General features: G+C 40.5%; 1 protein-coding gene across 3 annotated transcripts in view; it reads right to left on the reverse strand.

Annotated features, from left to right (window-relative positions):
* Positions 1 to 25025, reverse strand: part of znf1035 (zinc finger protein 1035) — a 34124-nt gene extending 9099 nt beyond the window's left edge. Inside the window, exons 1-4 of one of the 3 annotated variants that reach the window (XM_056267650.1) lie at positions 24686 to 25025; positions 23882 to 23944; positions 18022 to 18162; positions 27 to 80 (exon numbers count right to left, since the gene is read on the reverse strand). The gene's annotated coding sequence lies outside the window, so the exon portion shown is untranslated. The remainder of the gene's footprint in view (positions 1 to 26; positions 81 to 18021; positions 18163 to 23881; positions 23945 to 24685) is intronic. The other 2 variants (XM_056267652.1, XM_056267651.1) reach the window with 2 other exon arrangements.
* Positions 25026 to 27783: the final 2758 nt, after the last annotated feature.

A 27783-nucleotide genomic window follows, 5' to 3' on the forward strand; every position in this document is an offset into this window, starting at 1 on the left:
TAAATAGGATGAAATTAAATGCTCACCGCACTTATCCACTACATATCAGTAGGAACCTTATAGCTGATTTGCCCAAAGACCTGCATAAAGAAAAAGAAATCTATTTCAAAAGCAGCATATATAAGTCAATTACTAATAAAATTGCTGTTTACTGGTATAATATGGATGTTTAAAATAATAATAATAATAATAATATCAAACGTACACTCTCCGAACTATACTGCCAACTATGTAGTGGTACTGCCACAGCATCATGCTAAGACATCAGCGCTGAAGTAATCAGAAGGTAATGAATCATTAGAAATCTAAGAGTTTTTTGTTCTTGAAGAGCGCTTTTGCAGGTCATCTTTTGCAAAACTGAAGATTAGAGAAAAACAACTTACATTTTGCTTTGTTCATCACACAAAGTTACTGTACGGCTTATGAAGAGTTGGAACAATGTGCCCTGTCATTCTTTTTTGTAATTTTGGAGTGAGACAGAACCAGGCCCCAATCACTTCTTATTATATGCAAAATATCCAGGATACAGAGGTTCTCAAACCACACACAAGATCAAAGATACAAAGATACAAGGTAGATGTCAGATCAACGATCAAAGTATAGGCTATGTATATGATCAAAATACTTTAATCAGGGGTGCCCAATCCTGTTCCTGGAGATCTTCCTTCCTACCACCTCTGCTCCAACACACCTGTCTGCAATTGCTATCAAATGCTATAAACTGTAAAGAAAGAGCTTCCAGTTACATGCATGACAGTTCAAGTGGTAGTATCAAGAAAGCCTAAAATGGCCATGAAGCAATGGAAGATGTCGAGAATGTCGAGAAGGAGGAAGGCTGGTTCACCTATTGTGAGCCAAACACGGAGAAGGTGGTGATAGTCTGTGGGTTCTACTGGTATACCAAGTTGGTTCTACTGGTATACCAAGTTGGTCCTACAGCAAGACAATGACTTAAAACATCTCATGTCATATTTACCTTATAAGAAAAAGAACAAGAGTGTAGGCTTTGGAACCACTGACTTGTGGGCAGTACTCCAACATATTGTTCAACAGCGCTTTGGGCAACCCAACTTTCCTGATCCCACACCCCTTTCTCCTATCACTTCCAGTCTCTCCTCTACTGTGCTCTCCAATACAGCCCAAAACTATAACTAAGAAAGATACTGAATTATGAAGACTTCAAACCATGGAATGGCCAGCACAAGACAAACCTCACAAAGCTGGTCTAGAATGATTGATTACCATTTTGAAAACGGTTTTGCAAATTTTTTTGTCTTAAAGGGTTAGTTCACCCAAAAATGAAAATTCTGTCAGTAATTACTCACCCTCATGTTGTTCCAACCCCATAAGACTTTCGTTTATCTTCGGAACACAAATTAAGATATTTTTGATTAAATCTGAGAGCTGGATCACTCCTCCATAGGCTTCTTAAGGGATCGAAGCTGGCCGGCCCAAAAGTTATGAAAGACATCGTTAAAATAGTCCAAGTGACTACAGTGGCTCAACCTTAAGTTTATCAAGCGACGAGAATACTATTTGTGCGCAAAAAACAAACAAAAATAACAACTTTATTCAACTAATCATTTCCTTCTCTGTACGGCTGTGATATTTCACGTAGTGATATTGCGCAAAGCTTCTAGGTTGCACGTCACACGCAGGCTCACTATTGGCTGACGCTGGTCATGTGTGTGATGCGTGACGTACAACCTAGAAGCTTTGCGTAGTTTCACTACGTGAAATATCACGGCCCACAGAGAAGGAAATGATTAGTTGAATAAAGTTGTTATTTTTGTTTGTTTTTTGCGCACAAATAGTATTCTCGTACTAATAAACTGATAAACTTAAGATTGAGCCACTGTAGTCACTCGGACTATTTTAACGATGTCTTTCATAACTTTTGGGCCGGCCAGCTTCGATCCCTTAAGAAGCCTATGGAGGAGTGATCCAGCTCTCAGATTTAATAAAAAATATCTTAATTTGTGTTCCGTAGATGAACGAAAGTCTTACGGGGTTGGAACAACATGAGGGTGAGTAATTACTGACAGAATTTTCATTTTTGGGTGAACTAACCCTTTAACTTTAAAATTACAGTAAAGAACAAATAAATGGTCAGAAATAAAGTAATAGTTTTGCCATCATTAATGTCAACGTTTGACCTGTAGTGTTCCAATAAACAATAAATATATTACTAAATATGGGTGCACCTGCAGCATGTGGCATCACCTCTCCAGAGAGAACGCAGGGTCAAATGCGTCTATACTTCTCAACCAATGAGTAGCATGGCCAAATATGCAACATTTATAAAAGTCTAGTATTTGTTTTTTTGTGACTAATGATCTACTAGTAACAGGAGTACGCTAATTCAGACTGGCATTGTGACCCGTCGTCATGTCGACATTACATATCCACCACACCATTGCATGGTGAGATTTTGCAGGTTTCAGTGGAAAAATGTATGCCTATACATGCGCAAATGAAAATGTACACTAGTTGGTACAAAACGCCTACTCTACACTAGGGCTGCGTTCAATACATCGATACATACTACTTGTCAATACCAGGATCAGATATCAATTGGAAATGTACTGAAATTAATGAATAGAATATATAGGCTAGAACAACATATAGGCTAGTACCTGATATCAAAAAACTTAATCTCCCAATCAGAGCTTCACACTTGCGGTATAAGGAAATATCTGCTAAGTGTTTTACTTATTTTTCTCAACCTGGCAACCATGTGCAGGCACTCTGTCTCCACTGTGGATAAAAGCACTGGCTTTCTGCTCTCCAGTTCGAGATTCTATTCACAGAATAGTGTAATGCATCAAGTCTGTGTTCATTTACAGGCCTGAGAAAGATTGTACATGTATGAATTACCTCAGTCTGTGTCGCGTTTCTCTATTAACAATAAGCAGTGAGTTTAATTGCTTCAAAAACAGTGATGTTGCCAACTCCTTGCTAAGAAAGATAATGTAGCTCTTGTAGCTGTCTGAATGTGTGCGTGCGCTACAGTGAAGAAAATGCATTAGCAGACATCCCAAGTCTCCCGGAAGTTCCGGGAGTCTCCCGCATATTGATAGCGTCTCCCTGATGCCCGCAAATTAGTTCAAATCTCCCGGAATCTAGAGCGCGCATACGAGACAGAACATACTGCGCGCATAACATACATAGCGCACACACGGCAGAGAGGGAGAGAGCGAGAGACTTTGGGAGTGTGCCTCACGAAAGCTAGTCAACCCTAGCTTTCAACCAAAGCTAGTCAACCCCCCCCCCTGTAGTGTCAATTTGTGCAATAACCTACCAGTAACATAAATGTTTTTTATTAATCTATTAGAATGAGTACATTATGATTTATGTGCTTAAAAAACAAGAGGAAAAAAATCAGAATATTGTACCTGGTGGGGAGTGCCCAATGTTAACATGAAACCTACACCACTACCTAAGGCCTATATTTAGAGTTGTTCCGATTCCGATACTAGTATTGGAAATGCCGCCGATACCAATAAAAATTCTGGCATCGGTATCGGCGAGTACTTCTACCCATGTACCGATCCGATACCCTTTTCTTAAACAATAACTAGTTATGCATGCTAGCTTTGCTTAACGCTGCAAATCGGAGATCAATTCTTCTTCGCTGCTCTAAACAGCGGTTGCTTGTGGCAACACAGGAAGTTGTGCTGTTGCCACAAGCAACCACTGTTTAGAGCAGCGAAGAAGAAAGCGCGCGCTAGCAGTATGTCCACTGTTTGGCAGTATTTAAGACTGGACCAACCAGCCAGTAAAACGGCGACATGTCTCATATGCCATACTGCAATTTCGAGGGGTGGCACAAGATTAGCAGCTTCAACACTTAATAAAGCGATTTAAGACGCGTCACCCCGCAGAACACGATGGCAAGGGCAGACGGAGGATGAGCCGCGCCAGAATCAACAATCTCTGGAAGCTTCATTCAAACGAAGAGAAAGGTTTCAAAAGACAGCCAACGAGCGATAAATATAACCGACAAAATTATTGAGTTTATTGTTCTGGATGACCAGCCGCTGTCAAAACTGAAATGCCGTGTATTTAACAAAATTGTTTCTGGACTTTAAGTTATAAAGAGGTTATTTTCTTTTATTATTCATATATCATTTTTTAGATTCCTAGATTTATTTGTTGCACTTCTTTATACAGTTATATTGTAAATCTAAAATACCTTTTTCAGTTTAAAGTATTAGATGTGTGGCTGCATTATAAGTTCTTTTTCACTTAAGAAAAATAAATACATTGCTGTGAAATGTCAGATAATAAAAATACTCAAATAGTTCACTGTATGTATTTGTTCATGTTTTATTAAGGGATAAGTCTGAAGCACACAATAAAATAATTCTATCACTTCATACAGGGCTAGTATGTATTGCAGCTGTAGCCTATAGATACACACTCAGGTATCGGATCAGTACTCGGTATCGGCCGATACCCTGAGTCCAGGTATCGGATCAGTACTTGGTGTCGGCCGATACCCTGAGTCCAGGTATCGGATCAGTACTTGGTGTCGGCCGATACCCTGAGTCCAGGTATCGGATCAGTACTTGGTATCGGCCGATACCCTGAGTCCAGGTATCGGAATCGGGAAGGGAAAAAGGGTATCGGAACATCTCTACCTATATTGTTATACATTGCTACAGTACAGAGGCCCTTCACAATAAAGAGGGCAACTGCCTGCTCTGCCTATACTTAGCAATGGCCCTATAGTATGCAGTGTTTAATAAACAGTTGCTATATTAAATTCTGCTGAGGTGAAATTAGGTGCAGACCAGTATAGTGATGTATTGTGGCCTCTGTATCGCGGCCTCTGTATCAGAATGCATTATGACTTTGTTGCCAATACACAGCCTTACTCTACATGTCCAATTATCCACTTAAATGAGCAACAAAATACACCCAAAATGTGTATGGAATTACAATTTGGAATAAATCCTACAAATTATCAAGAACTTAAGAATCAAACAAGATTCAGGGCTCTAGAGTGCGACCAATTTGGTCACACGTGACCAAAATTTGTAAGGGTTAGACTAAATTTTTTTCTAGGTCGCACCGGTGCACCTAACGTCCTCGCATCCGCTGCCTCTCCATGAACGAAGCGCTTGTTCTCCTTTGACGGAACTCACACTCATGGTTGGATCATATCGTGGTCTAAACCACGATTTGGGCCATCGATTTGGGCCATTGTCGGGATACTTGCTTTCGCTGTGCTAATTGCAAGGGCTGTTAAAGCAGATATAAATTAGAAGTAAATTCAGGTGAAAGCCAGGACAGCAGTCACTCGGTGAGAACGTCAAGAGCGCGTAAGTTGTTTTTTCTTAATATCCAGTTCTCCTGTTGCTCTGTTTACCATTTGTCAAGTAAGTAGGGCTATTTTCGATTCTTTGCTTCTTTGTAATTTTTATCTTCACTAAATATCTTTATTTTAATTAGTCGCGTTCCTATTTTGAATATCTGCCGTCTTAAGGGTTGGAGTCTGTTTGTTATTGTAGCACTTAAGTATTGCTGTTCATAACAGCTAGTTTCGATTTGGGCCATTGTCGGGATACTTGCTTTCGCTGTGCTAATTGCAAGGGCTGTTAAAGCAGATATAAATTAGAAGTAAATTCAGGTGAAAGCCAGGACAGCAGTCACTCGGTGAGAACGTCAAGAGCGCGTAAGTTGTTTTTTCTTAATATCCAGTTCTCCTGTTGCTCTGTTTACCATTTGTCAAGTAAGTAGGGCTATTTTCGATTCTTTGCTTCTTTGTAATTTTTATCTTCACTAAATATCTTTATTTTAATTAGTCGCGTTCCTATTTTGAATATCTGCCGTCTTAAGGGTTGGAGTCTGTTTGTTATTGTAGCACTTAAGTATTGCTGTTCATAACAGCTAGTTTCGATTTGGGCCATTGTCGGGATACTTGCTTTCGCTGTGCTAATTGCAAGGACTACCACAGCTGTCCTCACTCAGACGATTGATAGCATTATTTCTATGTAGTGAGCGCGCTGTCGCGGAAGCGTCAGCGGAAGCATTCAGCTCTCGTGTTCAGCCTCCTCGTGTGAAGACCGACTCGGGTAAAGACCTTCGACTCTACCTGCGCGACTCCACCGAGCAAGGACACCTGCAAGGCACTTAAAGTATCTTCTTCACCCTTTCCTTTCCTACCTTTATCTTATTTCCCATTATCATTATGTGCTTTCAATACATTCCTGTTGTCTCTCGACAACGCTCTCTCACCACGCACAGAATACTGCTTATCTGCGCCCTTTTCTCTCATCCTCACACTCACCTCTCACTCTTTCTATGGGTCTATGGAATTGTCAATCAGCAGTCAATAAAGCTGACTTCATTCCAGCCTTTGCATCTCATTCTACTCTTAATATCTTGGGCTTGACTGAGACCTGGATCCGTCCAGAAGACTCAGCAACCCCTGCTGCTCTCTCTAACAACTTCTCTTTCTCTCACACACCTCGCCAGTCCGGGAGGGGTGGGGGCACTGGTCTTCTCATTTCTAACAATTGGAAATATTCACCTCTCTCTTCTCTATGCAATAACAACTCATTTGAATATCATGCTATTACACTTACAACTCCCATGAAGATCCATATTGTAGTTATTTATCGCCCCCCAGGTCAACTGGGAAGCTTTGTAGAGGAGCTAGATGTGCTGCTGTCCTCTTTCCCTCAGGATGGCATCCCACTTGTAGTCTTTGGCGATTTCAACATTCACCTAGCGAAGCCGTATGCAACAGACTTCATCTCTCTCCTAGCCTCTTTCGATCTCAAACGGCTCATCACCACCGGTACTCACAAGTCAGGCAACCAACTGGACCTGGTTTACACACGCAACTGTATCACAGACAACATTTTGGTGAAACCTCTCCAAGTTTCAGATCATTTCCTCATTACTTTCAATCTACAACTCACTACCCATGCTCCACCAACCTCCCCACCATTTACTTTCAGACGAAACCTGCGCTCACTTTCTCCATCCCATCTTTCCTCTGCTGTGTCATCTTCTCTTCCCTCACCCTCACATTTCTCATCTCTGGATGTGAATACTGCAACGGATACTTTATGCTCCATCCTAACCTCTTCTTTAGACAATATCTGCCCTCTCTCCTCTAGGCCAGCACGCACCACTCCCTCTAACCCCTGGTTATCTGAGGTTCTTCGTGAACACCGGACCAAGCTCAGGGCAGCGGAGAGGAAATGGCGCAAATCAAAAGACACGTCTGACCTGAGTATGTATCAATCTCTGCTCTCTTCCTTTTCTGCTGATGTTCACGCTGCAAAATCTTCATATTTCCACAACAAGATCAACAGCGCCTCTAACACACGTTCACTGTTCAAGACATTCAATTCTCTCCTCTGTCCACCTCCACCGCCACCCACCTCCTCTTTAACTGCTGATGATTTTGCTAACTTCTTCACTAACAAAACTACCACTATCAGCAGTCAGTTCTCAGCACAGGAACCCAGACTAACCTCTCCCACAGCCAATAACCTTCTCTCCTCCTTCACTCCACTAACCGAGGAAGAAGTATCTAAACTTCTCCTCTCCAGTCATCCTACTACCTGCCCTCTAGACCCCATCCCCTCACACCTTCTACAAGCCATCTCTCCCACACTTCTACCAGCTCTCACACACATTATCAACTCATCCCTCCACACTGGCATTTTCCCTACAGCATTTAAGCAGGCTCGGGTAACCCCTCTGCTTAAAAAATCAACATTAAACACATCACTTCTAGAGAACTACAGACCTGTCTCTCTCCTACCATTCATTGCAAAAACACTTGAACGAGTTGCTTTTAACCAAGTATCATCCTTCCTGTCTCTGAACAACCAGCTGGATGTCAACCAATCTGGCTTCAAGAAAGGACATTCAACTGAGACTGCATTGCTGTCAGTCACGGAAGCCCTGCGGATCGCAAAAGCTGCTTCCAAATCATCAGTTCTCATTCTACTGGACCTGTCTGCTGCCTTCGACACTGTGAATCATCAGATCCTCTTGTCCGCCCTCTCATCACTGGGCATCACTGGAACCTCCCTCAACTGGTTTGAGTCCTATCTCACAGGTAGGTCTTTCAAGGTCACATGGAGAGGTGAGGTATCCAAAGCACATCAACTGACCACAGGAGTTCCTCAGGGTTCAGTTCTCGGACCGCTCCTCTTCTCCATTTACACCACATCACTGGGACCTATCATACAGGCACATGGTTTCTCTTACCATTGCTATGCTGATGACACCCAGCTCTACCTCTCATTTCAACCAGATGATCCCACAGTAGCTGTACGGATCTCAAGCTGTCTGGCGGACATCTCGGCATGGATGAAGGAACATCACCTGCAGCTCAACCTGGCAAAGACTGAGCTTCTCATCCTCCCTGCCAATCCGTCTCTACAGCACGACCTCACTATCCAGGTAGATCCATCCTCAATCACCCCATCAAGGTCGGTCAGAAATCTTGGAGTAATCTTTGATGATCAGCTGACCTTCACAGACCACATTACAAAGACAGCTCGATCATGCAGGTTTGCTATGCACAACATCAGGAAGATCAGGCCTTTCCTAACTGAGCATGCAACACAACTTCTCGTCCAGGCCCTGGTCATTTCTAGGCTTGATTACTGCAATGCTCTTCTGGCTGGACTTCCATCATGTGCAACTAAACCTCTACAAATGATCCAGAATGCTGCAGCTCGTCTGGTCTTCAACGAGCCCAAAAGGGCCCACGTCACTCCTCTGCTCATCTCTCTGCACTGGCTACCACTCGCTGCTCGCATCAAGTTCAAGGCTTTGACGCTTGCTTACAGATTGACCACAGGTTCAGCTCCCTCCTACTTCCACTCACTACTACAAGTCTACATCCCTACCAGAAGCCTACGATCGGTCAATGAGCGACGGCTCGTGGTACCATCACAGCGGGGCACAAAATCACTCTCCAGAACATTCTCATTCACGGTTCCATGCTGGTGGAATGATCTCCCCACCCTCATCCGGAATGCAGAATCCCTGACAACATTCAAAAGACAACTGAAAACTCATCTCTTCCGGGAGCACTTAACTTATATATAAAAAAAAAAAAAAATCCTTTCCTCTAAATCCTCGCTTGCCTGGCTTATGCTACTCCGAGCTATGTCTGAACTTTGTATTTTGAGCACTTCTTGCGTTGCTTTTGCCTCTTCACGATGACTCGCTTGGTTTAGTCCTCAGTTGTAAGTCGCTTTGGATAAAAGCGTCTGCTAAATGACTAAATGTAAATGTAAACCAATCAGAGACAGAGATGGGGCGGGTCTTTGCCTCTGATTGGCTGTGGTCCAGATATTCCTGTAGGCCTACACTGCTCGTGCTCCGTGCTCTGTGATTGAAATTGCGACCTGAGCACCAGAGAATCAGGCCTTGTTTAAACTGTCAGTGAAATGTGACCCAATTCCGATTTTTTGCTCATATGTGACAGATCGGATGTGTTCTATGACCGTGTAAACAGGAAAAAAACACATGCATTCGGATATTTCGAGATCGGTTTCAGGCCTCGTTCAAATGTGGAAATAAATCAGATATGTGCCAATGTGACTGTCATGTAAACAGGCAGATCGGATTTTATGAGGCGTTAGGCAACGTGGTTTAAAGACGAGAGAAACCCCAACGCGCATCTGCAGGGACGGATGGCCCGACGAAACGTTGTGTCGTCATAGGAGAGGAATGTGGACAAACGTTGACAACATATCAAAGGTTGGCTTGCTCATCCTAAAATTTCGGACCAACTGCTCCTCGTTAAAGCCCGCCACGATCTCATGAAAGTGCGTCTATTGCACAAATTTTATTTATCGTGCCATTTACGCCAAATAGTTTTTGCGTGCATATGATACGCGCTTTATGACGTTTAATACGCACGTTTACAGTGTGTATCATATGCAAGCAAAAACTATTTTTGGCGTATAAATGGCACGAGAAATAAAACTCGTGCTATAGATACGCACTTTCATGAGATCGTGTTGTATGTTCCCACCAATCCTGAGATCTCTCTCGCAGCACGTTCGTCCATCTGTGCAAGAAGAACCCCCTTTAAGTATGCGCAATGTTTCAGATCTATGTCATGTGTAAACATGAATCGGATATGGGTCACAATTTAAAGAAAGTGTAAACGGACGGTCAAAAAAAAAAAACGGATATAGGCAACAAATCAGAATGGGGCATCAAGACCTCCAGTGTAAACGAGGCCACGGCAATCAGCATCAGCAAAATAAACGCAAGAAAACAGATGACGAACAAAGAAAAAAAATAGACCGAATTTTTTCTTTAAGAAAAGTAGGCCTGTTCCCCCCAACACTCTCCCCGGTCAATGGTCCGACAACAGCCCAGACATGGAGCTACTTCAGCCATCAGTTCAGGGAAGCACTTTTTAACAGTAGCACTTTCCATTTCTATTTTGAAATGTTTTATTTTGCTTAAAATGTTTTAGTTTGGTAGCTCAATGAAGCACTTTAAATTTTTTTTTTAAAAAGGATGTTTTTTTTTATATACAGTATAATATTGTGCTTCAAATTAAAAAAAAAGTATTTACCTACACCTTATTCTTGTTTAAAATCATTTACATAATATATATGAATGTATATGGAGCGTGATAAAAAGGTGACCTTGAAATTGTGGCATTAAAAGCGATGCGAGCAAAGGAAAAATTTGGGTGCACCTAAATAAAAAAAGTTAGGCGCACCAGTGCAACCAAGGCAAAAAGTTAGTCTGGAGCCCTGAGATTTAGAAAACTGACATCTTTAGTTCTCCATGGTCGAGATTTTGCCAAGTAAAACATGTTCCTGGATCAAAATATTTAGTTGATCATGGATCAACATCCCCATCCGATATCATAGTCCTAACCCTATCCCTACCCCTAAAGCGAACCACAACTTATCCTTAAAATCAGTGGGATATGATAGGTGAATAACAGCGATGTAGAAGTACCTACTTACCTGGTTGTAAGCCTTAACTTGACAAACTGCATGTTCCTCAAATCTGGCAGGCAAAATCTAATGTTGATCCAAGAACATGTTGTACTTGGTGAAATCACGTTCATTATGAAGATTCAGAGTTTGATGAGCCTATATATCGGATATGCGGTGTGATATGTTTGGTATGGGGCAACTGGAAACATGTATAGCATCTTTACACTGATAAGCTATGGCTTCTGAACACTCAGTGCTACATTCAGTATAGCTTTCTTAACAAAACTGACAATACTATATATAAGAGTTCATCGTCAACCACAAATACATTTATAGAAAGGTGATAGCATGGTGCTCTGTCAACAGATCGGTTGTTAAATACTTATAACTGATCATGGTAGATTTCTGGTGCCCCTATTCCACTGGCATGATGCCACTGCCCAATCAAGAACCATTCTGTGCATTTCCACGAAATAATTGGTTCTTCAGGCCAGGAAAATCAGCTTGGCACCTTCAAGGGTCTCAGGATTCAGATGCCGGTCAGGGGCAGGATAGTGCCCTCACCAAGAATGGTTTCCAAAAATTACAACTCAAAACAAAACTAGATGGTATAAAACTACAAACAATAATAAAGGAAGATAACCTAGATGCTATTATAAGTAAACACCAGAACATCCTGTGTCTCCTGAGACATAGCACACCCCTTAATTTGTATTAGATAAGGCCGAGGGGTGTCCAACCCTGCTCCTGAATGGCCATCTTCCTGCAGAGTTCCAACCTGCTCTAAAATGTCTAATAATCCTGGCGGACCTTGAATAGCTTGTTCAAGCAAATTTAATTTGATTTGGAGAAAACTCTTCAGAAATATGGCTGTCCAGGAACAGAATAGGCCTTGATAAGGCAATACCCCATTTCCTGACAGAAAGGAATAGATATAGGTAGGAATAAATAGAAAAGATGATTCCCCAGTGTCTGTTGTGTTCTTGGACATGCTGATTTGCCAAACTTTGCATAATCTTGTACTGCATTGTTATCATAGATTGCATTCATCATTTAATACCAACATCACTCACCTCCAACCCCAATGCCTGCTAAATCCTATTTTTTCCCTCTCCTGTTATTGTTCTTGTGTGGAAACGGAGGCAAACCTTTGTATCTCTGCAATGACCAGAGATGAACAATAATTCTGCTTCTTTCTTCCAGATCTACCCTATTTTTCTACCATTCCTCTCCTTTATAGTCTGAACCTGGAGTTCTAAACTTTTGCCCTCAAGATCCACTTTCCTACAAAATTTAGCTCTAAACCTAATAAAACACACCTGATCAAGATAATCAATGGCCGTTTCTCAATACCAAGTATGCAAACTTCGGACTTGCGTCCCTTGGTAGTTCGGACTTGCCAAGTTCGACTCAATTCTGCAAATGGAACAGCAGCGTTCTTGATAGTGTCACTCAGCTCGCTCTGGCTACTCAGGTTATCTCTTTATTAGGGATGCACGATATAGGATTTTGGCCGATATTCGATATGCCGATATTTTCAAACTAATTTTGCCCGATCCCGATACCGATATATTTGTTTTTTTTTTAAGTGCAAAAAAAGCTTATTAAAGCTTCTATTAATGTTCTCAGTCAAGAGCAGTGAGTGATTTCCTCTGTGTTTTGTTGTTTTATTAACATTAACGGGATAGTTCTCCCAAACATTTAAATTGTCATCATTTACTCTCTCAAGTTTCTTTCTTCTGTAGAAATTATAAAAGTTATTTGGAAGAATGTGGCTAACCAAACAGTTGCTGTACTCCAGTGACTTCCATAGTATATTTAAGCACAAGAAAGAAATGAATCCAGGTTTGAAACAACATTAGATAGACAGAATTTTTATTTCTGGGTGCAGTATCTCTTTAAAGACAAGCGGCAGAATATTATTACTGTCTCTTTAAGAACTGCACGCGAGTAACGCGACGCGTCTAATATACACGCATTTGACAAGCAGATTTTCTCTGTTTGCTTTCACTTTAGACATAACCAACTTTGTTTATGTAAACCTTGTGTGTATTTGACAGTATCAGCGCAATAAGACTCGAAAGATTAGTCCAGTATGCAGGCGCTGTGACGGCTTTTAGTTCCTGTGAGCGTCGGGTGTACGCGCTCAGAAAAGCGGATGTTAGAATAGCGCATCAGCACGTGAATGACATGTTTACCTAGCAAGACTTTGACGCACATGCAAACAATGAACTTTTGTGAATTGCGGTGTCCCGTGAGTGTAACTCTACCTCTGCGTTTACATGTGATGTGATGTGAATGTACGTCGCGTTGTACAGTATGTTGAGATGAAGGCGCCAGAATTGAACTGATAGAATGCACGATATGATTTTTCTTCAAAAGCAGATAGTGGAGACATTTTAGTCGTCCACGATCAAAAACCGTGAGACGCACGGCACACCCCTAGTTGGAAGTTTAAGTTGCTGGCGCTCATGCTTCGTTCACGGTCGTCACGTGCGCATAGGAAACACGCCACCCTATCGGCAAGACTCATCGGCAGAAATACTCATATCGGCCGATGCCGATGATGGTCATTTTAAGCTTTTATCGGCCGATACCGATGTTGTCCCGATATCATCGTGCATCCCTACTCTTTATGTATATTTTAGGCAACAATAAAACGAAATGTGTTATAAAATAACTGTCTCTTTTAATTTTCATAAAAAAAAATCTTAAACATAAACCCACACAAATGTGGTTCGGCCAACGAGTACATTGATTAACTTCACTGCATATAACAACACAAAATATAACCAAAAACCAGTCAGTATCTGGTGTGACCATTTGCTTCACGCAGTGCAACACATCTCCTTCGCATAGAGTCGATCAGGTTGTTGATTGTGGCCTGTGGAATGTTGGTCCACTCCTCTTCAATGGCTTTGCGAAGTTTCTGGATATTGGCAGGACGTGGAACACGCCATCGTATACGCCGATCCAGAGCATCCCAAACATGCTCAATGGGTGACATGTCCTGTGAGTATGCTGGCCATGCAAGAACTGGGATGTTTTCAGCTTCCAGGAATTATGTACAGATCCTTGCAACATGGGGCAGTGCATTGTCATGCTGCAACATGAGGTGATGGTCGTGGATGAATGGCACAACAATGGGCCTCAGGATATCGGCACGGTATCTCTGTGCATTCAGAATGCCATCATTAAAATGCACCCGTGTTCGTTGTCCATAACATATGTGGAGGTCCTGGGCTGGTGTGGTTACACGTGGTCTGCGGTGGTGAGGCCGGTTGGATGTACTACCAAATTCTCTAAAACGCCTTTGGAGACTGCTTATGGTAGATAAATGAACATTCAATTCACGGGCAACAGCTCTGGTGGACATTCCTGCAGTCAGCATGCCAATTTCACGCTCCCCCAAAACTTGCTGTGGCATTGTGATGTGTGATAAAACTGCACATTTTATTGTGGCCAGCCTAAGGCACACCTGTACAATAATCAAGCTGTCAAATCAGCATCTTGATATGCCACACCTGTGAGGTGGATGGATTATCTCGCAAAGGAGAAGTGCTCACTAACACAGATTTAGACAGATTTGTAAACAATATTTGAGAGAAATAGGCCTTTTGTGTACATAAAGAACTAAGACTTTTTCTGAGTTCAGCTCATGAAAAATGGGGGCAAAAACAAAAGTTTATAATTTTGTACAGTGTATATATAAAAATGAGATATATATATATATATATATAAAATAAAATGACAACCCAGGCTCTTTTTGTTAAATGTCAGTTTTAATTATCAATAATAGCTATTACAAAAGTATAAGTAGCCTAAAGGGTATAAGAAGCTATGCAAGAAGAAATAAAGCAAACGATTAGGCTATTAGGCTACAACGTTAGAGTTAAATAGCCTAAACATATAAAGTTATGTAACTTCACTTTGCCCTCAGCCAAAACGATTAGCCAGAGAACAAATTATAGAGACCAAAGATCGCCCGTTAGATACACACAAGAACGAATTATATCTCATGTTTAACCACTAGACTAGAGACATCAGAGCCAGCAGCAAACGTCAGAAGGACTAGCCGAGGTAAGTTTGTTCCAGGCGGGGTACATGAGCGCGGAGCGCCCGGTGATCGCCTGGATCTCACAACTCCGAAAACGTCAGATCACATTTTCAAATAGGCGCTATCTTTATAAATAAACCACAGATTTGAGCTTTAAACAAGTACATTCTTGCCTGAAAAACTCTTAAAACTACATTTCGTGACACAATAACAGTAGTATTTTTAAATTACGCAGGTTTTCTCCTCTGCTATTGACGCTTGGTGGTTGGTGCGAGATGCATTCTGGGATACCTGGCTGTCTCAAGTCCGCACAATTCACCTTTCATTGCATCCTCGATAAAAGGGGCGGGTCAAGAACACACCCGGGGATTTGAACTGGACTTGGCTAGAATGTGAACTTTGAATTGGAACTTGGGCAGCGACTGATGAGGTTTCACAAGTCCACAAGAACACAAGTACAGACAAAAATGCATATTGAGAAACGGCTAATGTCTTCAAGATTACTAGAAAGCTACAGGAAGGAGAGTTTGATCAGGTTGAGCTAAACTCTGCAGGAAAGTGGACCTTGAGGGCCAAAATGGAGAACACCTGGGGCCGTACTCACAAAACATTTTATCTTAGCACTAAAGTTAATTAAAGTGCCCTCCCCTTGGACAGCACGGCAAATATGCTTGTTTTTACTCTTTTACTCTATTTATTAGTAAGTGTGAACTAGTGTAAACAACTGCCCCAGCCTCCAGTTAATGACTATTTTTTGCTGATTTTACCAGCTCTATTAAAACACACCTAAACACAGTCTTCAGAATTACAGGTAGATGTGTAAAATTGGGGTTGGATCTAAAATCTGTGAAAAAAGTGTCCCAACAGGAGCAGAGTTGCCTATCCCTGCATTAGATGCCTAGTCCCATATTTGTTTTTTAGCCTCATTGTAACTTCAAGATGGTTTGCCTTTGCTAAGGTCTTGTCCAATGCAGTTAACAGTCTATACTTTGAGTTTAAAAGTTATGTGTTTTGGTAAGTTGGGCAGTTTTGAATAGGTTTTTATTTTTTAGATTGTGGCTGGTAGAAGTCAGGCTAACTACTGCAGATTGTGAGAAGTTAGTTGAGTGATGTGTGGTGGTTTTTGATAGGCCTGAGTCTGACTTCACAAAACATCTTAAGGCTAAAAGTAGCTCCTAACTTGCAGATTTAGGAGAAACTATAAAAAATAATTGCCATTTTAGTGCTAAAACCAGGTACCTTGATAAAAAAAAGAAACTTCAGCCAGTCCTTTGGAAGACCATTGAGAGCTGCAGGTGCAACTCTGCTTCTCTACATCCAGGAATAGCACAAAGTTTTGTAGACACCATATCAATCTTACACCTATTGTTACTTATACAAACTGTAAAAAATCTACTGATGTTAATACAATTTAAAAATAGACTACATTCACATTAGTCTCTGAGATAGACAAACATGTTAACTGACAGGTGTGACTCAAACTGTCCTGTTCATAGAGTAAACTATTGTAAACCAGCCAGGGCTGCATTTCTCAAAAGCATCAAAATCCCAAGTAGATCGTAAAACCATTGCCACCAATGGTGTCTACGATCAACTTAGCTCACAATGCTTTCAGGAAACCCAGCCAAGTACTATAAGAATGAATAACTAAATGTCAAGCCATTATATTTTTGTAATTATTGCCAAGAATATCACCAGAGAAAATTAAAATATAGTAAAACAAAAACCAAATATAGCAACATAACTCCAGAAAGTATCATCAGAGTGGACAATCTTATTTAATAAACATAAAAAATATCCAAACAAAGTCAGGCACACAGATATAGAAACATGTGCCTTGTTGCTAAGATTTGTTCTAAAGTAGTCTCAGTGCATCAGGAGTCAGATTTCACTTATCACGAGAGGACAGTAGCCTATATGGCAGATAAATCAATGGTAGATGATTTAATAATAATAATAATAATAATAATTCTTCATTACATTTATATAGAGCTTTTCTCTGCACTCCAAGTGCTTTACATAGAAGGGGGAATCTCCTCAACCACCACCAATGTGCAGGATCCACTTGGATGATACGACGGCAGCCATAGGGCGCCAGAACGCCCACCACACACCAGCTTATTGGTGGAGAGGAGACAGAGTGATGAAGCCAATCAGTATGGGGATGATTAGGAGGCCATGATGGACAGAGGCCACTGGGATTTGTGACCACAGAGAGTCAGGACCTCGGTTTAACGTCTCATCCGAAGGACGGTGCTCTTTGACAGTATAGTGTCCCAATTTAGTATGCAAAAGATCCTGAGCATAATTGACAAAAACCTTATCTTGTGAAATGGGTGGTCAGTCCCACCACTCCTTATACACCGGTTATGCATGATCACAAATTTGAAAAGCACACATTCAAAATCGATTTCAATAACCTGCATATTGAAAGCGGCCCCCTGTTTGCCACGAATTATAGGCCTATACACAGAGTACACATGATCGCGCTTTCAAAAGCTAAAGAGAAAATGAATGAAAATATAATGAAAACTGTGCACATTTAATTCAAAAGTTAATATCGGAATAACTTATATCTTATAACTGAATGTATGGTGTAGCATTTGGGTCATACACAGACCACAAACTGATGGGAGCAGTTCGAGTCAAAGACAAAAACTGGTTCCAAACCCTTCGGATGACACACAGCTTATCAACGGAACCCCAAATGGAAACAAAAAGAAAAGGCAACATATGCAGTACAGATTGGTTATCCCACTGTGATGAGATGCATGGTTAGTTGTCCAGTACAGTTCCAATAACACATCACAGATGCCATGAAAGCATAAGTACCTCAATTACATGGAACACAAAGCATTAATTGTACGTTTGATGAAAAAATGCGAAATTCTAAAAGCTATTTTTAGGCAATGATTAAAATAATTTACACCAAGCAGCAGACACTAATATTGATTTGCTCAAGGTTTTTTTCTAATTAAAATATTTATACATAAAGCAATAATGTTGACTCACATGAGATGACATGTCTAGACCAAGGGTAGCCAACCCCGCTCCTGAAGGGATACCCTCCTGCAGACTTCATTTTCAACCCTGCTCCAACACTGTGATTGAGTTGACCAATACAATTGGCTGCAGGGTGAGGTTTGTGCTTAACTGGTTTAGGGGGAAAAAAGAAAAAGAAATCATGCATCCTGAACACCTTTGATCAACCTGTTACAGATGTGCATAATTAGGGCTGGAGCTAAACTCAGCAAGATGGTTGCCCTCTATGGAGCAGGACGCCAGACCGAACCTGTCCTGGAGGTTTATCAAACCTGCCCAACCCTGCACATTTTAGTGGTCTCCATCTAACAAACCTGAATTAACTCATTAGCTCATTAGTAGAGACTGCAGAACCCGAAATTGGTGCGCCCAAAACCAGAGACATCCAAAATCTGCATGGGTAGAGAGTCTCCGGGACAGATTTGAAAAGCACTGGCCTAGACCAGAGCTTTTCAACTCAAACTCCAGAACAATGGCCCTCCAGGACTTGAGTTCAAACCCTAACCAAACAGCCCAAAACAAGCTTAATCACAGTGTTCAGAATTACTTGCAAATTACAGACAGAGGTGTTTAATTAGGCTTCGAACTAAAGACCGGGGGACACCAGCTCTCCAGAACTGGAGTTGAAGACCCCTGATCTAGACATTAGTCATCAAGAAAAAAATCGTTTTATTCTATATGGAGCAGGTCACCCCCCCAAGAATGTGGCCATGTTGGCATAACATGATCAGCCATAAGATATCATACATTTGACGGAGTTACTAATAAATACTTCGTAAACAATAATATTAATTGTTTTCCGACCAGTGCTCAAGACTGTACAATGCATAAACAATCTAACAATACAACAAAAAATTTACCTACAGACACAATATAACTATGGAGCATGAGTTAAGCACATGCAATCCATCGGTCCAAACAAAATGAGTATGAGCTGACGCTGTTCCTGTTGGATGAAATCAACCACAATGATTCGCTGCTCCTATACACAGATCAAGGTTAGACTCAGCAGCATCAGGCGGCGAGTGTGAACATGCATTGGTCACAGCTGCCACGTAATGAAGCAGCCAGCCTCATAACACGAACCACTAACAATACACAAAATAACAGGGAGATTTAATCCAAGAATGTCCATTATGAATGTTTGTAGTATGAAACTGATAAAAGGAATAAAAATCAACAAATACACAGCACGGGTGTAAAGCGGCAGCAGTTAGTAAACATACTGGAATCTATTGGAGTGGATGCATGAAATCCAAGATCACGAACCAAGATCATTGACTGACAAGTCCAAGAATACAGAATACTGCATTTGCCTTTAAGCAAGTTCTGTGTAAAACAAGAAATTAATTTGCAAATTTGTATGCACACCTGGGACCTGTCCCAAATGGCGCAGATTGTGCACTTGCGGTTTTGTGGACCTGCGAAGGATGACTGCAGAAAGTGTGTGCACAAGTCCATAGGGTGCCCCATTTGACATTTCTAGGTTTGAGAAGGATGCTCAACAAATTGGGACTGATAGGCCTATGTGCCCTTGATGCACACTTTTGCCATGCTGGACTTGACGCAGGCTCCATAGCAGATGACTACCTGACATTCTATACACAAACGTTTTAACAGGACTGGGTAAACAAATTAACCTAACTGCAAGATTATGTAATGGATATTATCAGTAAAATCTAGTAAGCAACTGTCCTTTTAAGAGAACATTAAATGAGACTGTCGTTTATGGTTGAAAATGCAATTTTCAGTGCAATGGCCCATGCTCTGAACCTTAGACAACAGAGGTGCCACATAACCTGTTTTGCAAAAAAGTACAAAAAAATAAATAAAGAAAAGCTCCAGATACACCATATGGTCAAAGGTAAATGGACAACTCCCTTTTAATAGGTTTGGATATTCCAGTAAATTCTCTGAGGATAAATCTTAATACTGCTGCATACAATGACATTGTAGACACAGTATAGCAGGGTTGCCCAACCCTGTTCCTGGAGATCTACCTTCCTACAAAGTTCAGATCCAACCCTGATCCAACACATCTGTAATTATCAAGTGCTCCTGAAAATCTTAATGAGCTTGTTCCATTGTGTTGGATCAGGGTTGGAGCTGAACTTAGCAGGAAGGTAGATCTCCAGGAACAGGATAGGGCAACCCTGCAGTATATGATACCGCTGTGCACAAAGCAGGTATCCATAAATAAATGCTCTAGGGAGGAACAATGTTTACTGGGTGATCAGAAATTTGGCATAAACATTTGGCCCAATTAAAGTATTCCGCAAGAGGTTTGTTTTTGCAGGTTCCATTGAGAGTCCCAACCCTGCTCCTGCCGATCGACTGTCCTGCACAGTTTATCTCCAACCCTAATCAAACACACCTGAAGTAACCAATTAAGGTCTTCAGGATCACTTGAAAATTAAAGGCAGGTGTGTTTGATTAGGGTTGGAGATGAACTGTGTAGGACAGTCGATCGGCAGGAGCAGGGTTGGGCACCCCTGCTATAAAGCAATAAAGTCTCTTCAGGAAAATTTTGACTAAACCACTCAATTCATATGGATTAGTTTTACCTTTATAAACTTTTTGAAGCGTCAAAATAGTAGTTCCATAGCGGTCAATGGAGGGACAGAAATCCTTCAGATTTCATCAAAAATAGCTTAATTTGTGCTCCGAAGATGAACGAAGTTCTTACGTGTTTGGACATGAGGGTAATGATAGAATTTTCCTTTTGGGTGAATTATCCCTTTGAGTGATACTGATGGAGGTGGGATGGTTGCACCCACCAGTTTGGCATAAATGATGGCCCGTTTCACATACTGTTTGCGCATTTTCAGTTACAATACTCACAGATGCAATATTTTCAGTGTGAAGCACATGCCAAGTTCGTCAGACAGCATGTCGAAAACGCAGTATAAACATATCAACTGTTTTACAATTTCGACTATCGGAACTTATGTAATGTCGTCTTAAAGTGCACTCTGTAATTTTATTATGTTTGAACTGGGCAATATGGTGCCATCTTGGTCTTATAGGCTACACATAGTTAGTGCTGTGGATGCAGCATCACGAAAAGGAAATAATTTTCCATTACTGATGCCACTGTTTAAATACACCTTTCAAAGTCAAAATCTATTTAACATCAATGCGTTTGCTTTCCGAAGCAACTTGCATTGCATTCAAAGTATAGACTTTATCAGTTGTGCATTCTCTGGGAATCAAGCCCATGACATTTGCATTGTAATAGTGTCCTAATAATAGGGGAATTACAAAGATAAAGCAAGTAGGCTAATACATAGGGGTGTAAATCGGAGCCTTAATGACGATTCAATACGATACCGATTTCTTAAGCCAACGATTCGATTATTTTCAATACTTCAGAATTTCCCGCGATACGATTCGATTCAATACTAGATATTTTTACATGATAACTATTAAGTTTCAAATAAAAAAATAATAAAAAATAGCCTTTTATTGAGAATACAGAAACAGCATTTGTGGCGAGAGAATGAATTGTGGTGAGAATGGCGCGAGGCCGGTGTTGTCACACCACCGGCCTCGCGCCGTTCTCTCACATCGGCTGCGTCCTGCTCGCCATAGTATTCTATTCACATAATGTGTGTTACACTATAGCAGAGTCTTCTTTGCAAACGGCAATGTCTCTTACCACTGCTCCATCTGTTTTCCTGAAGCCAAAATACTTCCACACCCATGACTTGACACCGACTGGAGTGTGTAACATTTCACTTTCATTGCCAGCTCGCTCTGACGGTTCCATCGCTCTTTGAAAGTCAGACTCAACAATGTGTGTGAACATAGATAGACTGTGAAACGTAAGTAACGTGTGTGAAGCGTGTGAAGTAGAAGACAATAATGAGGTTAGCGCCACCTGCAGCTTAGGAATAGGTTGTTTGCATATGTCGGAGCTGATGCTGAAAATAGACAGGTGGCAAAATAAACACATTGGGTCTCATTCATGAAACACGAGCAGAACGAATTTGTGTAAATCGTGTGTAAAGTGGTTCTGGCGTAAATTTTCGGATTCATTAAAATGTTCGTATTTTCCAAATGTTAGTTGGTACACAAGAAATCTACACCTGCTCCCAGCCACGCGTAAATAGTGCGCTTAACACCCGAACGTTTTGCTCATTAATAAGGCTGCATTTTAATTCACCTTAATCGGGTACATATTTGCACAGCATTTTGAAAAAATATTATATATAGTAATTACATACGGTTTTTCTTATTATGAGAGCCAGTCATAGCATCTGCGATGGTGGTCCTTCTCCAGTTTGAATACTATTTTTCCAAAGTGAACTAATTCGTTTTTTTGCTCTCAAGCTTAATGTCGAACCATTTTCTTCTCACTTCTGGGAATGTTCGATTAACAGATGAAACTCCATTAACTGCATTTGTAATATGCTGCCAAGCTTCTTTTTTTAGGACCCGATACGCCACTATGTACGCTTGAAAATAAAATGTGGCGTTTTGAATGAACTTCTCAGATGCAGAAATTGAAGATTTATTATCAGAATTTTTTTTTTTCATTCGCATTCATGTCATGATGCCCATATATAGTTGTCAGTCGGATTTAATGGGCGGGATTTATGGTAATTGAGAATGAACGTGCACGCGCATCCCATTTACGACTAAATGGAATTCATTAACACACACACACACATTTCACTATCACATCTGACGTTTACGAAGTATTTGTGAATCAGGAGAAGAGTTTTCGGGAAGGTCTCTTTACGCGCAAATCACTCGCATATTTACTCGTATATTTACGAATGTTTCATGAATGAGACCCATTAATCGATACTCTTGCGGACGCATCGAATCGTCGGCTGTATAATCGATGGATCGATACGAATCGATTAATATTTACACCCCTACTAGTACATGACTGGTCGTCAACATGGCAGCCCCCATGAGATGACCCACTCATTGTAAAATAAATCAGCTTTTATTATGCTACTGATATGAATACTTTTCATGTAAAGGCAAAAAAACAACAACCTGTGTGCACTTTTAAAATTGCAGCGATGGAAAGACCATTAAATGTTAGCTTTTTTTAATAATAATTTTTTTCCTTATCACATATCCATCTTCTATCATCCACTTATAGGATTTTTAACAAATAATCCTAATACTTGACTCAACTCTTCAGTCACATTTGGTTCTGAAACTGCACCCATGTTTAAAACTGGATTAGTATTCTTGCTACTACTGTACATTTAATGACAAATTATATGAATGACCTGTAAAGTCACTACTAAATGTGTAAGCTAAATGTGAGAAAAACAGTGTAATTTTGCCATCAAGTAAGATGATCAATCAGCTAACCAATGCTGTTGACATGACAAACAAAGTTTAGTATTAATATACTATTCGATCATAATCAATGTCGTCTTGGGCTCATACACAAATGCCTGCATTCAAGTCACAAATGTTATGCTCAGGTTGGATAACAGATGTGCATACAGCAAGTATGCCACAAGTTTCAAAATTTGAATTGAATTGAAGTTACTTACTAATACTATCTATTATAACACACTAACTTGTGTGCTATATGAATGTGTGCCGTAAAGTAAAAAAAAAGTCACTGCTTTGACAGTACACAAATCATTTGCATGTCATGTTGCTATTATATTGTAAACTAAATAGGCCTATACACGAGGAAGGTTCATTGACAAGATGCAATAACTCCTCTCAATTCCACCAGGAGATATCATACATCTTTATCTGTACAAAACAACTAAACACCCATATATTCTATGAGCAATAATAAAGTGTGAAGAATTAAAAACAGTCTGCAAAATTAGTAAAGTCAACTTACCCTAATATGCCAGTACACATTCCAAAAGCAAATTCCAATCACCGTTTTGTCCTTAAACATACACTGTAAAATAAAAAAAGGCTGACATCATTATCAAACATTTATGTCTACAGGGGAAAGACTTCTAAACAAAATGCATTTAACGTTACACTTGTTTACACATAAAACAAGTATAAAACAGTAATTACTATCACGAACATCTTAAACCATTTCAAATTATTTAAACTACACAAACTAAATATATTATTAAAACAAAACATCTATATAATAGGTTCACCATGGAAACATTTAGCCTCTAAACGATGGAGTATGAGTCCCTCCAGACGGTGTACAGTGACAAACCGGTGGCTGTTTTACAGTGATGCAGATTTTTAGTTGTAGTGACATTAGCAACAGTCAATAAATGATCAGATGTGTGTCAAGTACAGTAACAATGTAAATGTACGGATGTATACTGAATTAAAACGTTAATTGTTGTATTTTATTTGTTATTTGGTTGTTTATATAATGCTAACGGAGCAACCTGAAAGAGAAATGCACGAAGCTAAGCTGGCTGGCTAGCAACATGGAAGTCCAACGTCACAAAACAAAATGGGCTGCATGCTTGGAACCTGGAGTACGAGCACACAAACAAGAACTGGCGATCCCAGAGACTACGAAAATCAACGTCTACATTTGCGATGTAAATCTTATCTAGTGCAGTATACACTCTTAGTATTATATTGTACCGTTTAATAACGTTCCAAAGCAGTATAAGCTTCTCCCCACCATGAGCTTTTCCCCTTCAGAACGGCTCGTACTTACCGTCGTGCTCGGCTTCCTGCTGCTGTCCTTTTCCTTTGTAAGATGCACCTTCCCGTTGCGCAATGCGCACATAAGATATTCCCAAACTTTCAATCCAAGTTAAAGCTCATTGGAACACTATTCATTATTTTTTTAAAATCATTACGGGTTTGATGTTAGTACAATTCGATGCACAATCACCAAACAATGTGGCTCATCCGACCCCGGGATATTTCGTGACACTCGACCACTTGAACCTATGAGAAGACGGCTAAAGGAGAGGAAGACACGCCTCCAGTTCTACGGGGCCTCCATTTCAATGTCCAATGTGTGGAAGCATTTTTTGCGCATGGTATCTTAGAAACGTACCTTAAAATGGCTGCCGATGTTGTGGGAGGTGCTTGTTAGATATATTCCGTCGACCATCCTACATGATGCCTTTGATTGTTGCAGGGTGCAGTACCTTACAGTTTCTTGTCAAAGAACTTGATACAGCAGTTTACCCAGCGTTCCAGCAATCCAAGCCACCTATCTTAGTGCGGTAAGATATTTCATTATTACTATTGTGACAAATATGTCACAAAACCGATTTTGGAGCCCACCACACCTTTGCACCTGATAACCTACTGTAAAAGTTTAATAAGCAATGTGGACTGTTATCTTGTAGATTGGAAAAGGTAATTGTAACAAACAACTAATGAACTAAACAACTAATGTGGTTCCTCTGGCTTTCACATTGATAAATCAGATTAACATTGTGAGTCTGGAAAAAAAAAGTTCTATCACTGAGAGCCTCCATTCACTCATTTCCTTTGAGCAGGTTGTAGGGACAACTAATGCAAATGCTGGCTTTTTTAACCCCAAGGGATTTCCAGGCAAAGATGCATAAATGCACCACCCAGAGAAAGGCTCAACTTTGCTCAGGGAGTGAAACAGCCCTTAATATTTTCAATTTCCCTCTATACTCCTTCCTGCTTCACCAGCTCTACCCATTTCTTAGCTCAATTTCAATTATTTGGATTAATCCCTCCCTCTTCTTCCCAGAGTTGTACCTCTGTAAGGAGCATAGATACAATACTAGAGAGCTGTCACTCATAGTGAAAGGGAACCATTAAAAATGGTAAATTGGTTGAAACAGCACATTATGGCTACATATATTATAAACAGGGAACATAGTGTCAGAGCAATAGCTTTGTGGGCCACACTCCGACATATGTCACAGCTGTGCTTCAGGCAACCCAAGTTCAAGTACCGACTTGAGGTCCTTTGCCTGTCCTGTTCCCCTCTCTCCTCTCCATTGCATCTTGTCTCATCTACACTATCCTATCTAATAAAGGCATAAAAGGCCAAAAACATAACTTGAGAAAAAAAAAAAAACAACAACAAGGAACATGGTGAGTCTATAATGTCATTAAGGCCTATTGATATGAATTACTAGGTATAAGCCTGCATTTAGTTTGGGAGGTTGCTGACTTAGGAGCGCTTTTACTAGTATACCTTAAAGCCGGGTGAAGTATGTAAGATTTTCTTTTAATGTTAAAATACATTCCCTTAACCCAGTTTGTTAAACATTGAGCCCTCCAAGTACCATCTAAACATTGAGAGGGGTTTGCTCAGATCTGTCAATCTCTTTCCAGCTCAACCAATATTGTGAGTTTTGGGTGAGGTTACTGTAGAAGGCTGAGCCAGTGTGGGAGCAAGGCTGACACGTTACATGGGAAAAGAAATTCTGCAGAAGTGCAAGCCAAATTTCACTGCATTTAGACCTTCAAAGGTTAAACAGGTTATGAACACATCAAACTGAATCGGGCACTGCGATGAAACATGTTACAATGAAGCTTCAATATAGAGTTCTTCAACTCTGCTCCTGGGGACACACTGTCCTGCAAAGTTTATTTCCAATCTGCTTCAGCACACTTGCCTGTGTATTTTCAAGCAATCTCGAAGAGCTTGATTAGCTGCTTCAGGTGTGTGAGGGTTAGAACTAAACTCTGTAAAGGACAGTGGGTATCCAGGAGCAGGGATGAAGACCTCTGCCATACAGAATCATCATGCACCCTTTCAGAAAAACAAAGTACAAGTTTATAATGTTTACTTTGACATGTCCAGTGTAGACAGCTTCAAATAGTTGAGATGTGTCATGTCATAAAATACGCCTGGTGCACTTACGTTGAATGGGTTTATTATAAACCCCAGATGCACAGGTTTGGTCTTGGCAGAGGGTTAGCCTTCTCAATTGCTTACTCATGACACAGCAACACAGCTAAAAGTATTCCTAAAATGTTGGACCTTTATTAAAAGTAGCCTGCTTTAACCTGTTGAGACATACCTTCATAAGCACCCATAAGAGCTGTATTTGTGATGTTTGAATTGGTGGAGGCATGACACACAAAATGGCCATTTGCAAAATATGCTATATTTTTGTAATTCTGCTAGGTGCCACTAGTGTCACAGAAACTACATACTTCACCTTTAACACATTGTTGTGCCACTCACTAAAATGGTCCTAAAAAACAAAATTACTTTACTTAATAAGAAATATTTGAAATACACTACATATAACCGAATCGGGTGGAAACTTGCCCAGATTTATTTTTTACATAAGACAGGGATGGGCATCTCCAGTCCTAGAGGGACACTGTCCTGCACAATTTAGCTCCATCCTAATCAAACACACCTGCCTATAAATTTCAAGCAATCCTTTAGACTTGATTTTCAGGTATGTTTGACTGGGGATCGAGCTAAACTCTGACAATGGCCCTCCAGGACTGGAATTGCCCGTCCCTGACATAAGACTATTAAGAAAAGGTGTTGTACAAGGAAATGACTCTAACTGGGAGGTAGGGGGCAATATGCAAACGGACACTTGTAGCCTACAAGACTACAAGAAAGTTTATTTTAAAAAAAATCCAATGATATGCTCTCACTCAGAAAGGGGCACACTGGCACACGTGTTGACTACATTAATGCTTGGAGAAGATGAGTTTAGAAAAACAGATTTCTACACAACACAAACAAATGACCATTAAAAGGTGATATTGTTTGAGAGCCTTTAAATGGCTTCCTTATATTATTAAATGAAAAGGAAAAAAACACGGGCCTTTGCCTGATTCTATAAT

The sequence above is a fragment of the Rhinichthys klamathensis genome, unplaced genomic scaffold, assembly GCF_029890125.1.
Source record: "Rhinichthys klamathensis goyatoka isolate OS25496 unplaced genomic scaffold, OSU_Roscu_1.1 h1tg000262l_1, whole genome shotgun sequence".
NCBI classification, from domain to species: Eukaryota; Metazoa; Chordata; class Actinopteri; order Cypriniformes; family Leuciscidae; genus Rhinichthys; species Rhinichthys klamathensis.